The 14,015-nt window shown below is 42.5% G+C and overlaps 1 protein-coding gene across 7 annotated transcripts in view; it reads right to left on the reverse strand.

The window, feature by feature from the left end:
- Positions 1-14,015, reverse strand: part of LOC137341080 (endonuclease V-like) — a 97,931-nt gene that overhangs the window by 42,711 nt on the left and 41,205 nt on the right. The gene's annotated exons all lie outside the window — the stretch shown is intronic.

A 14,015-nucleotide genomic window follows, 5' to 3' on the forward strand; every position in this document is an offset into this window, starting at 1 on the left:
TAGAGTAGCGATTGGCGCAAAACCTATATAAAACGGGAGGAATCTGCTGGAAAGCATGGAAATTAGAATTTAGCCTTTAAAATTCCAGTTCTGGCTGAAGATTGCAGAAGTAAGCTAGGGGAGCAGCAGGTAAGTAAGGAACAGTTCTTGGCTCAATGAGTTGACTGTCAACGAGCTTGACTGGATGTCTCATGACTGTTTTTGTGCTACTTTACAAAAATGTCCAGCATAGGGCAACCTGGCAGAGGCAGCCAATGAAGGGACATGGATATGACACAGAGGCATGAAGAAGAGATTTCTGATCTGCAAACCCTTCTGGATGAAACAGAACATGGGAGAGTTAGAGTACTGGGTGTCCATAACAGAAAACCTGCCAAAAAAAGGTCATTCGTGCCATGCGGAGGGAGATGGCACTGAGTCCCTCCTCTCTCACTAGACTGCAGACCAGTACCGCAAAAAGTTCAATAGCCTGACCAGGGCAGGCAAGGTTAACAGGGAATGTACCCTGCGACAGAATTTCTGAGCCAGTCAGTCTCCGAGGATGTGGACGCATGAGTCTACAGTTCCCATTTGTAGGAACATCAGGGAAACTTTTCCTTTGTTGCAGGCATCAGTGCAGCGGTGGCAGTTTATTTGGAAACTGCAGCAGACCCCGACCCAAGACATGACCAGGGACCAGTCAGTGTCTCAACCTCCATGGATGCACAGTCTGCAGCCCTAGCGTCAATAGGGAACATATCAGAGCACCCTGTGCACTGCCAAAAAAAAGTTAGCTGCCCTGCTTATACGCTGAAATCATCCTGAAAACAACGTGGAATTTCTTGACGATGAATCTAATGTCATCTTAACAGTAATGGTGATCAGCAACTGGAGTCACACTGTGTACTCTCATCACTGTGGAATGGGTGGAAGGAAGAGGTTTGTTCACGTGTACTGAAACGCAGGTGCCAAACTCTAGCTCACTGCCCTTCGACTGTAATGAAATTACCAGTCATTGAAAAGAGATGACAGGACAGTCAGCTCATTAGATGTGGAACCACGTCACGTGATTTTAAAAAATAAAACGTTACAACTTAAATTTAAACTTAAAAACTTAAATGCTTGCTATTCACTGGTTACAGTTATAATATAGCTGGTGCGTGTTGCTTGTGGTGTAATATTCCCTGTTCCATGAGCTACCAAGCACTTTTATTATGCCGGATCAGTAAAGTTATACTGCAAGACTTACGTCAGAGCAGCAGAAAAGACTGCATCAAACAGAAGACCGGCAAACACGAGAGCTGCAGTATAACGATGGCATAATGTAACTAAGTGCTTCAAAATAGGTTTTCTTGGATTCCATATTTACTGTTAAATAAAATAAAAAACCTCTTCGGTCTGATTCATAAACACTGTATTTCACATTTTACTGAGTGTCAAGACGGTATAAATGAAGGATCCAGACATTGTACTAATAGGATTTGATCAAATTACTGGTGCACAGTGATCCAATCAAATGTAATCTTCTTACTTTGGCTACAATAACTTCACTTTAATTACTCTGAGTCCTACTGATATGCCAAGTTGACTAAATTAATAGGCTTACAAGCTTCAACAACACAGCTTATGACTATTTTTTACAGTCTATGTTTGCTTTGTAATTTTAGTGAAGAAGTAGATATAAGTTCAATGTGGTGCAATGCTGGCAGAAAGCTCTAATAAGCTACTCGGCCATTTCATGCACCCTGACTATTCGGATCCCTCCAAATATGGATTAATGAAACAAAAAATTTTTGCTTGCAGAGACCATTATTGACAAAGCTATGCACTGTTGGATGAACTCGTGCATCATTTCACAGCTCTGCAGTCAATCGAAAAGTTTAGTCCACATTAGGCCTGCTGCTAGTGACTTGAACAAACGGTATTACCACAGCATTGATGGAAATGAATAGTAGTTTTTTTCTCTCAAAAAGCGTGGGTATAGTATTAAGTGGAGAAGGAAAACAACATGAGGGCACCAGGGAGTCAGAGGGCATTGGAGGATCACAACTCATAGTGGGTATTACCCTAAGCAGCAAGTATGCAGCAACAGAGTCAGTTACCTGAGCATGGTGGAGGGGCAGTGCACAAGGAGACTCAATGTCACCAGACAGACTGTGCTTCAGATGTGCCACATGGTCCAAACAATCATCTGCAATTCACTACTCATTGCAATAAAGATCACCACTTCCCTCAATTTTAACATCAGGACCCTATGAGGACATCCAGTGTGAGCCAGATTGTTTGCCTTTTTGCTAGCTGATGATTTCTACACAAGGAAAGAATTACAGATTGTAAGATACAGTGAAAGTGAATCAGTGTTATTAAATTCTGTAGTGGGAGCATCATCGTTTAGCTAATTGGCTTCTCATATTAGGTACAGAAGGCCCACTACATGTATTTGCGACAAACTCTGGTAAACCTGTATCAGTGCCAGGAGTATCCTTTGCTGGAGTCTCTGTGGGCTCGGTGCTTTGTGAGGTGGTGCCTAATGTCACTTGTGCAGAGCTATGTAATGACACAGAACAGCCACTGACTTCAGTGCAAACCAGCTGCTTCTGTGTCACTCCAAACATGCCAATGCTGGAGGGCATCGACTCACCATTCCCACTGATTTGACTCAACACAGAACAGTGGACATCTATGAGGTCCTAGAATCCCTCTCTCATGGTCATGGTCCATGTGTGTTAAAGTGGGCCATGACTACATCTGCAAGTTTGGACCTCAAAGTAGGAGGTAATACGAGAGCTGTTCCTACTGTGCCACTCTCTTGACACTCAGTAAAATGTGAAATACAGTGTTTATGAATCAGACCAAAGAGGTTATTGATTATATTTAAAAGAAAATATATATATCAATCCACCTGCCTGTTATAGGAGAATGAAATGGTCGATCTTAAGCATATGTGTGAAAGCACAACATTTGAAAAAAGCCTTTCATCAAATTGTGGAACGTTTTTCTTCATGGACGGGGCTGGCAACAGATAACAGTTTTATATAAAAAAGACATTTTTCTATAGGTTTCAGTTCGACTGTTAACCGCCTAAAATGCTGCTAAAAGGGACATCACATTGCATAGGAAAGCTTTGAATGGCACTAGCATTTAATAATTGATACTGTAGCTTTTCAAACTTGACAGGTATGATAGAGATTGTGCTGAGCAAAGGAACTTTTCTTCAATACACTTTTATGCTGCTGTCCACAGCCTAATGAAGAGAATTTATATCAGACACATCATGACAAAACTGTGAATAAAGAAACTTGATGGCTGTTTGCAGATCCTTTTAAATTATAATGTGAATCAGACTGCAAGATACAATAATAAGCTAACTGCAATGCTGGTGTGATTGATGGTTATTCAGTAATAATACTGGAGAATATACATCAGAGGCCATTAACAAATCGTAATGTATAAACGATGTTACATATGAAGAGCATAATGACGTAACAATTAGAAAAAGACATTGGGTGGAATTTCTTGTGTAATTGTCTCCAGAGACAGGTGTAATCGGAGTATAAAGCAAATACCCAGCGCAAAGAATCAAGGAAACTCGTGAGTATGTTATCAAAGTAATTACACTATGTCCGAATTTCCTCTTCTTATACGCCTGTCTATCGATCCCTGCACCCGAATGCATCTTGGCTCATTATAATGGCTCTGTCCCCAGGCTAAAGAGCCGTACATGTTTTTCTTCTCCAATACAAATTGTCTCCTTAAACCCCTTTCCCCTGCCCCTTTCACCCTCACTTCCAACAAATGCGAGGAACTCATGGACTTTTTTGTCACTAAGATTGAGACCATCTCATCAGCTGACTCTGCTGCATCCCTCCCTTCCCCTTGCCCATCAAGTCATGCTCCCCCCAAGGCTCCCCCCTCTCTAGCATCTTCCCTCATGCCATCTCCGAGTTCATCTTGTCCATGAGGTCTGCCTCCTGTTCTCTTGTACTCGTTACCATTAAACTGCTGACCATCTAACTTCCCTTCCTGGCCCCTATGTTAGCTGATATTGTAAATGGTTCCCTCTTCTTAGGTACTGTCCCCTTCCCTTTCAAATCTGCAGTCAGTACCTCCCTCCTCAAAAAACCCACCATTGACCCCTCTGTCCTTGCAAAGTATCATCCCATCTTCAACCTCCCTTTCCGCTCCAAAGTCCTTGAACATGATGTCGCCTCCCAATTTTTGCCCATCTTTTCCGTAAAATATGTTTGAAACTCTCCAATCAGGTTTCTGCCCCTGCTGCAGTACTGAAATGGCTCTTATCAAAGTCAGAAATGACATCCTCTGTGATTGCAAATCTGGTAAACTATCCCTCCTCCATGACCTGTCTGCAGCGTTCGACATGGTCGACCACTCCATCCTTCTCCAACGCCTCTCCTACATTGTCCAGTTGAGTGAGACTGCCCTTGCTTGGTCCACTCTTACATATCCAGTCGTAGCCAGAGAATCTCCTATAAAGGCTTCTCTTCCCGCTCCCATAATTACTTCTGAACCCCCCAAAGGATCTATCTTATTTCTAATTTACATGCTGCCCCTCAGAGACATCATCCAAAGACATGATGTCAGGTTCAACATGTACGCTGACGACAATCAGCTCTACCTCACCACCACCTCATTTGACACCTCCACTGCTTCTTTGTTGTCAGACTGCTTGTCCATAATCCAGTCCTGGATGAGCCGCAATTTCCTCCAACTAAACATTGGGAAGACCGCAGCCACTGTCATCAGCCCCTGCCGCAAACTCTGTTCCTTCGCCACCGATTCCATCCCCTTCACTGGTCGCTCTCAGGCTGAACCAGACTGTTTGCAACTTCAACATCCTATTTGACCCTGACCTGAGGGTCTGACCCCACATCCCATCCATCACAAAGATCGTATATTTACACCTTTGTAATATCTCCGCCCTGCCTCAGCTTATCTGCTGCTGAAACCCTCATCCATGCCTTTGTTACCTCCAGACTCGACTATTCCAATGCTCTCCTTAAACTTAAGCTCATCCAAAACTCTGATGCCCATATCATATCCCACACCAAGTCCCGCTCACCCATCAACCCTCTGTTCGCTGACCTACATTGGCTCCCGGTACATCAAAATTCTCATCCTTGTGTTCAAATCCCTCCATGTCCTCGCCCCTTCCTAGCTCTCTAACCTCCTCGAGCCCTACAATCCTTCAAGAACTCAGCATTCCTCCAACTTTGGCCTCTTGTGCATCCCCATTTCCTTTGTTCCACTGTGGCGGGCATGCCTTCAATTGCCTAGGCCCTAAGCTCTAAAATTCCCTCCCTATACCTCTCTGCCTCTCTCTCCTCTCCTTTAAGATGCTCCTTAAAAACCTACTTCTTTGACCAAGCTTTTAGTTACCCATCCTAATATCTCCTTCTTTGGCTCGGTGTCAATTTTTGGCGGATTGCGCTCCTGTGAAGCACTTGCGTTAAAGGCGCTATATAAATGCAAGTTGTTGGTGTTATCTATATCCCCTAACTTCCTGTTGAATCAAGAATCTATTTTGAATGCTTCAGCCAATTCCGCATTAATTGAACTACATTGTGATCTCGTCCATAAATTAACAACTCCTTAAGTTATGTTTATTTCAAGCCTTCTATGATTTCCAATGTTGTCTTAGTTTTCCCTGGTTAAATGCAAATAATTTCTTCATAGTCATCTCATTAATTATCTTCATGATTTAAAAAGCTTGTATCATGTCTTTAATCCTTTTCCTCCTAAACTCCATAACATGTCCTACACACAGTTCATCCTCTTTGCATCCTTACTCAGTTTAAATTGAATAAGTGCACAGTCTTCTACTCTTCTTTCCCAGGGCCTCAGAACTGTGGAACCCTTTGCCTCTCTCAGTCTTTCCCTCCTGAAATCTTCAGCCTTTTAAAAGCCAAGCTTGGTGTTGCTCAATCATTGCTTTTTGATTTATCTCTTTTCAACTTTAGTGATGTCCTGCACTATGCTTTCCTCCTTCAGCTACATTTCTCAACATTGGGCAGGAGTATTCATCACATGGCCCATGGGCCAATCGCAGTCTTTGCAAGCCTCCATTGTGGCTCTATTTTCCTGTTCAACTCGGTCCAATGCCTCATGGCTTTTCGTAAGTACAATGACTATAACTATATGAAACAATCTAAATGCTTCATAGTATCAGAATTACCTTCCTGGATTAGTAGTCCGTGGATTTATTTCCACGTTAATGTTTTATTTGCTGTGGGCAATTACTGTCAACATAATGATGTTTTTGACATTGGGACAATTAGCACACTCAAGTCTTTTTGCAGCTGGATTGTACTTAATGATATGCCCTTCACTGTGAAATCGATTCACTATTCTCAGCAGTACATGCTTCACATGATGTCTCTCAGTGTTGAATGCCCTTTGTCATTCATCTACTCAATTGTCTATAGGTCTCTTTCATGATATCCATCTCCTCAGAATAATTTGATGTCCTGCACAATTTTGTGTCATCTACAAACTTTGATATTCTTACAGTATTTTCTTCGAGATAATGAACAACTGATATGAACCCTGGGACCCTCCACTGGATTCAGAGCCCAATTAAAATTACTACCAGACACCAGTCCTGTTATGTATCATTTAGCCAATTAATAATCCAACTTTGCAACCTTACCTTCAATCTTAACAGTTTTCACTTTAGACAAAAGACTCTAGTGAGGGAGCTATAAGCAGTTTCTGAAAGACAAGTTACATAATACCCACTACCTAACCCTTCTTCATTGACTGTTACATTCTCCAAGAAAGCTAATTATTAAGCATCACAAGGCTTTCACAGACTTGTTTTGGCTTGGATTTATAAGAGTAGATTTTCTATTATGGGCACTCCTGGATCAGGAACCATATACATGGCTGCTTCTGCATGAAGTTCTGGGTTTGGCTCTCATTAAACATTCAAGGCCATCTCTGGGTGCCTGCCCTCAGAAAATTGGGATTTCAAGCACTACTGCAGCTCTTTGCATGTTTTTTTTTCACCTGCCATATTGTGCAAATGGATTGCATTATGTAACTGATGATCAAAATCAAATTAGAGTTGGCACATTGCACAGTAGGAAAAAGAGTTCACAAACAAGGAAAGTGATTCTACTGTTTCAAATCACAAGGTTGTAAACACAGTGATCCAGTAATTTTGCATTGTATTTATGTTGAATGGTCAGCATCTTCCCATTACTGAAAATCATTTGTTTGCATTTTGTAGTGAAAAGCTGAATCCTTTCAGGTGAGAAATTTGAAAATGGAGAGGTTTATTTTAAAAGTCAACGTCAGTTGTGAACAAGCTGCAGCAAAAATGTTATTTAAGATTTTCCCTCATGATCTACAAATACAATTTGTTGTTGTAAGTTGGAAATATTTTGAAATTCAAATCAATAAGTCCTATGAACTAGATTCTCATTGTTATCCCTCAACTAACATCACAAACAGAATATTTGGTCATTTTATCTCACTGGTGTTTGTGGGAAATTGCTCTGCCCAAAACGGTTGCTGCGTTTCCCTACGTTACAAAAGGAATTCATTGGCTGTAAAACGCATCCTGAAGATAAGAAAGGCGCTATATAAATGTAAGTTCATTCCTCCTTTCATATATGAACTGAGAGATTCATTTAATTTATCACCAATGGAAGGTTCCTGAAAGTGCCTGGGCACATTTGCGGGTGTTGCCCTGGAGGTTCTGGTGCATGCAATGAGCAAAGAAGGATTGCTCTGGTTTGCACTTAAGGGCTTTCTCCCCAGAAAAGATTCATCCAAAAGATCTGACAGGATGATTGTTCCTTATCTCACCCAGAGGACTTGGATACAAATGTGGACGATGGTAACATGAAGGAACGTGCCAAGATATTGTTATTTAACTCATTCCTATAGCAAGTATCCATCCCAAGTATGCATGGCACAAAGTATGCCCTTGGAACTTGTTACGGTCGTACTGCACTCCCCCTACAGCACTCTGAATGTTTAGCGTGCATGGCTATATAGTAGCATGGTTCACATACAGGGCATCACTTACATATAAAACTGTTGTTGCACTGAAACCTCAACATGATTTCACAGCAAATCCTTCTAACACACCCGATTTCAGTTTGTGGCACACAACATAGATCTACAGTGGCTACATGAATGCTATCAGTGTTCCTCTGCACTTTGGTAAATCCAGCCGTGTGACAAAATTGGGTAGCTGTGCCAAGCTGCTGTTGCTATTCACTGGCTGCACTGAATAGTGCATCTGTCACTTGTGTGATACATATGTGGGCAGTAAACAGGTCAATACTGCAGATGATTCCCATGCTAACCTGCACGGAAGTGGAGGCATAACAGTTGAGGGACAAAGCGACTTTAACTGCCACTAGCACTGCCATCTCTATGGCAGAGGTTGGCTGCAGATGTACTTTTAGCAGATGGTACAGCTTTGCAACTGCCTCCATGGTGACCCAGAGTTTGAAGAGGCAGTTCTCCTTGTTCATTGTTAGGATGTGTGTCAAGGCCTGCAGATACAGTTGGTGGCATAATAGAGGGTGCAGGCAGTCTGAATTTGATGCCAGCTGATCTTCCTGGCATGTCGTCTTTGCCTTTGAGTATAAAAACCCATGGTATAAGTGTTTTTGAAAGGAAGCTCAACATACACAGAAAAATCGAAGTGTATCTTTAACAGCTCCCTTTTAGCATGTGACGCTCGGCGAACATCTGCTTGAATCTCGGAAAATGGAGGGCTGCATGGCAATGCCTCATTTACATAGACTACATAAATAGTGAGGCTCTCATACATTCTGCTCAAGAGAGTTATTACCATTGGCGGAAAATGGCACAATGCAAATCACAAGCAGGGACCTGCCAACTTCAGCAAGCCATAATTATCTGGTCCCTGCTTGTGTGATTACTGCCAGTGAGACTGGCTCGAATAAGCAGGATTGCTAATCTACAGCCTTTATTTTCACTTGCTTAGGTAGATAAATATTTTAAAAAGATTTACCCCATTTCTCTCTTGCAGGTACTGGCTCTTGCTGGAGTACAAATTCATGGGTGCCAGCAGCCCTCTGGTGCATCGCCCAAATGACTCTCCTTCATGTGTAAGGCCAGACATTAAAGGGACAATTTTAACCATGCCCGCCTTGGGGAAATTGGGCAGGCGGGCAGTTAAAATGGCCCGTATGACTTACCCGCACCGATCCCGCTGCCCCCCCACCCCCGCGGGTTGTGATCTTAACCTGCTCTTTTGAGCAGGCGACAGGGACACCACTGGAAGGCAGAGGTGTCCTTCTTTAAACATGCAGCCAAATATGCTCCAATTATGCCATGGGCAATTTGGCGTCCACCTGGGTCCCCACCCGCACAACTCCCAACCCCCAGTTAAAATCAGTCCGTAAGTGTCAACAAGCAATTCAATCACGGGGAGCATCACGGCTGAGCCCGATTCTGTCCTCACTCAACACGCTCATACTTTTAAGCAGGGTTTGCTGGAGAGTGGTTAGGTGTAGGTACCCTGGCTAATCTCTCCGCAGCGTATCTCAAGGGCATCGAGGCTCACCATAGCACCTCTACCGCCGCTGCTGAGAGCAGCTATTTCAACAGAGGCCAAGGGTTGGACAGGGGATCTTTCTGGCCTGTATAGCTAAGCAGTGCAATTACCAACTAAGCCATCTGGGCAGCCCAAACAAATGTAATTCTAAACCGTTGGTAATATAGCTATTGACATTTCAGTTGATAGCAGTATCTTCAGACTCACATATAATATGACACAACTTAATAGAGGTCAGGATCAGGAATGTCAATCCAGTTCATGTGCAATCTTTTGTTTTTGTATAAGTCAGACCAAAAGCACGAATCAAACAGGAAGGTCAAGGAGCTTCGTATGAGATGCAGAGAGATTACCCTATTCTCAAAATTGTAAGCAATGCAATGAAACTCACAAAGGTAGCAGGAGTGAAAGACTGTGGTATTTGTGAAGGATATCAACACCATAATCAAAGTATTAAAAATAAATGGTGTCATTTCTGATAAGCTTTTTTGCCTGGACCACTGATAATGACTTAACATCTGGTGCTGGTATGGTTGAATGCTGCAAGTCTACAGCATTGGCAACCAAAGCCTATACTAGTCCTTTTATTTTGATATAATAAATATGATCTATTCAGGCACTTGACAATCTGACTTTTTGAAATGCAAATAAGTTGGGTTTACTTGGAAAAAATGATTCACTCCATGCCTCACAGTATCTCTACAATCATTAACTAGGCCTCACTCATCACAGGGATTTCAACAACATTACGCCTTGGACCTCTGAGGGTGATAAGTTCACAAGTTGTGGGAATTGGGTCTGTAACCATCCTACATTAAACTGAGGCCAAATCCATACAGATCCCATTTCTGCAGCACAGGGTTTTGAATTTTGTACTCACTGGCTTACGGGATTTACTGTGAGGAACCTCACTACAAACTCATGGATGTCACAAATATATAGAAAGCTAGTCCCACCAGAACACATACATCACCGCATTTCATGTATTATTCAGGTGAAGTTGGATAATGTTGAGCTCAACAAATTACTTGAGCTGGTAGCATTTCAGAGATGGGTGATAAAAATAAAAACAACTGGGTGTAAAGCAAAGTGATTCATTAAACTCCATGCAGCAGATTTACGCATGAAGGTGAGTGTCATGTGGACCCTGGTTTTATTCACTGAAGTCATTAACAAGAAAACAGTCAGTGAAATGTTGCCTCAAGCCAACCGGTTACAGTGGTTTCTGTCACCACTGTACTGCAATAGAATGCAAATTCTTTTTGTCAAGTTTCCAGCGTGGACTAAGGCTCCCACTAAATATCCAAATGTAACACAGTACAGTCACTTGACACCTCGAAATTGGAACAAACTGAATTGTTTAGTTTCTCTCATCTCCCTTAGGTCCCTGCAAATTGTAACATTTGCTGACTGAGGGGAAGAAATCTACTTTGAGGTCACGACTGCTCTGGGTCCATTGTGTTAGGAGGTGCACAACAGAAAGCTGCTCCTTCTGCCTCTCATTTCCTTCTTTCCCTCTTTAAAAACATCTTTGCTTGACAGCTCGTTTGTGATTGAGAATTGCGTGGAGAAACAAATTCACAGTCTACCTCTTCTGAGCATAGCCTTCTGTTACATCAAGGCGCGTGTCTACTGGTTTACCTGGGGGCAATCTTTGAAAGAGAACATTTTACTTAGGAATGATTCAATAACAACTTACATTTCTGCAGTGCTCTTCACATACAGGAAAACATCTCAAAGTTCTTTACACTGGAGAGAAAAAAATGATGGAAGGAAGAAGGGAAAATGAGGAAAGTTTGCAGGGGGTGTGTGCGTGTGGCGAAGGCATGGTCTAACAGAAAAGTTTCCAGGAAGTTTTTGAATGAAGTGTGGAAAGTGGCAAGACAAAGAAATCTAGGAAAGTTCTGGGGGAAGAAACATAGTGGTTGACAAAGTGGCCACCAATTGGGGCTGTGGGTGTGAGGAATAAGGAGGAGCTCGGTTTTCAGAGGACCACAGGACGCATGCAGGCAAAAATGACTGGAGCAGATTTATAATTAGGGAGGATAAGGATTTTAAAGTCAATTCATGGTGATTGTAAAGGACAGGGTGATGGGTGTCCAGACTATGTGCAAGTGAGGGCATGTTCCGAATGAGGTTTAATTTATGAAGTGTATAGGCCTCCCAGGAGAGTGCTAAAATTGTCGAGATGCAAGGTGACAAAGGCACGGACTGCAATTTTACTGCGGTGGAATGAAGACAGGCAATGTTGCAAAGGTGGAATAAAACAGTCTTGCTAATGGAATAGAAACTGATTCAGTTTCATTTGTTACAGTATTTTTCTGCTCAGTTTAAAGATATATTTTTCTCCATTTCTTTTTGGTCTCAGTAATCCATGCATTAGGTCCTGCTGGGAAGGCAGGCTGGCAGGTTACCCATGGCTTCTATTAATGGAGTGCTTGAACCAACTGCTAGGAGACTAAAATGCCAGTTGATCCACTCTTCACTTTCACTGCCTCAATGGGAAGCCTGCAAATATCACTCAGTGAAGAGGATTTTCCTTCACAATCCAGTCTGAAATTGGGTGGGATCGTGGCAGACGCAGCAGGAAAAAATAGGGTGATGAGGCTCACTCCCGCCCTATCGCCCTGACCGGGATTTGCCTCTCTCTTCCCCCCCACGGGGACTGCCACTGTCCACTCCTTCCCGTGGTTCCTGCCTGTATTACCACCATTTCCCGGGATCGCCATGTTGCAGTGGACCCTGGGAAGCAGCAGGAACAGTCTTGAGGTGTCCCCATGGTGAGAGTGGGCCTTGTAGTAGCATCCTCTCCCTATAGTCAACCTGTTGATGGCCCTGGGCTCGGTCGAGGCCTTCACTGGGAATGCTGGGATACTCCGCCTCTGCACTGGAGGGTCGCCGCTTAACGGCGGGAATTCTGCCCGGACACCGCTGTGCATACTCAATGAGCACTGACCCAGGAAAATGGGTGAGGGTTGCGGCGGTGATACAGGGGGAGGAACAGAATTCCCACCTCCTGGAACGAAGAGAAGAGTGTCCCACTCCCGCCCCCCCTCCAAGTCTCCACGCTTTTGGTCCAGCTGGTATAGGGAGCACACCATGTGGGGAACTGTGAGCCTGAGTGCATCTACTGTTCCTTGGTACAATAATTTGTACACCTTTTAACATGGATTACTTATTAAGAACTGGATAATGGAAATGTTTTGACTCCAAAGGTAATGTTCCTAAAAGGTAAATTTACTATTTCCCATAGCCATAGTAGCTGATACTGCATTTTCAGGGTTGAGAGTTTGAGCGTATATACACACATATTGATATGTACGCCTGTAATATCCTGATGTGTGCCAAATAATAATGAACTCTACACAAATGCATCAAGCAGTAAGTAGCAGTAGGCGAGTTCCCCACATTGAAAAACCATTCCCATTCTCTTACAGACCAAATTAATAACTTCAACCAAATAACGCTTTGAATATTTGTCTTTGGTTAATTAGTATTTGCAATATAGTTGCCTTATACTATAAAATGAATCAATGATAAATGGGTTAATCACATCCTAATGAATTTACACATTCAATACTCTCTTCCTTTGATAAATGATGATGCTGCAGTAATGATGAGCTCTAATATCTGACTAGTTTAACAATTAGCTCCCTTGCTATTCCCTTGCATTAACTGAGAAGTTTTTTTTACTATGGTACTAAGTCTAGTTATTGAGAACCATTCTTTTTTTTTGCTATTTGATTCGATTTGTCTTTTTATAATTTAATGAAAATACTTCCTTTTTTCTTGAAAAGCCTCTGGTTTTTGAAGGTACAGTAACATAGGAACAGGAGTAGACCATTCCGCCTCTCTAGCCAGTTCCGCCATTCAATTAGATCATGGCTGATCTATACCTCAACTCCATTTACCCACCGTTGATCCATATCCCTTAATACCATTACCTAATAAAAGTGTGTCAATCTCAGTATTGAAAATTTCAATAGACCCAGCATCTGATGGGAAGAGAATTCAAGATTTCCTGGTCTCTTCGCTTTGCTCTAAGGTGCTACCATTGCTACAGTAAAGCCAGCCGCAGGAAGGTTTGGGAAAGCAGCTCAGGGTGATGCTCCCTCTGATTTCCCTCTCTCTTTCTAAAGAAGTGCCTATCCTGCTTGCCACCTGCCCACACTGGCATGGCTGAGGCAGGGAACTCAGCGTGTACGGTTCTCTGGGTGGGTTCCCGTTCTGCAGTTCATCTCTCATGAATATATATATATATATATATATATATATATTCTCTTAAATCTGCTCCTTTGTCTAAGAAGATTACACAGAAGTAACAATTTACAGAGTACAACGCCTAGGAAACATGGAAAATTCACATGTAGATTTATATCACTGATAAGGTTAAATCCCCAATCACAGGTTCAAAATGAACACTAATGACCTATAGGCAGTGGCACACGGTGCCTGAATTTATGTTTCAGGAAAGGTC

This window comes from Heptranchias perlo, chromosome 23, assembly GCF_035084215.1.
Source record: "Heptranchias perlo isolate sHepPer1 chromosome 23, sHepPer1.hap1, whole genome shotgun sequence".
NCBI classification, from domain to species: domain Eukaryota; kingdom Metazoa; phylum Chordata; class Chondrichthyes; order Hexanchiformes; family Hexanchidae; genus Heptranchias; species Heptranchias perlo.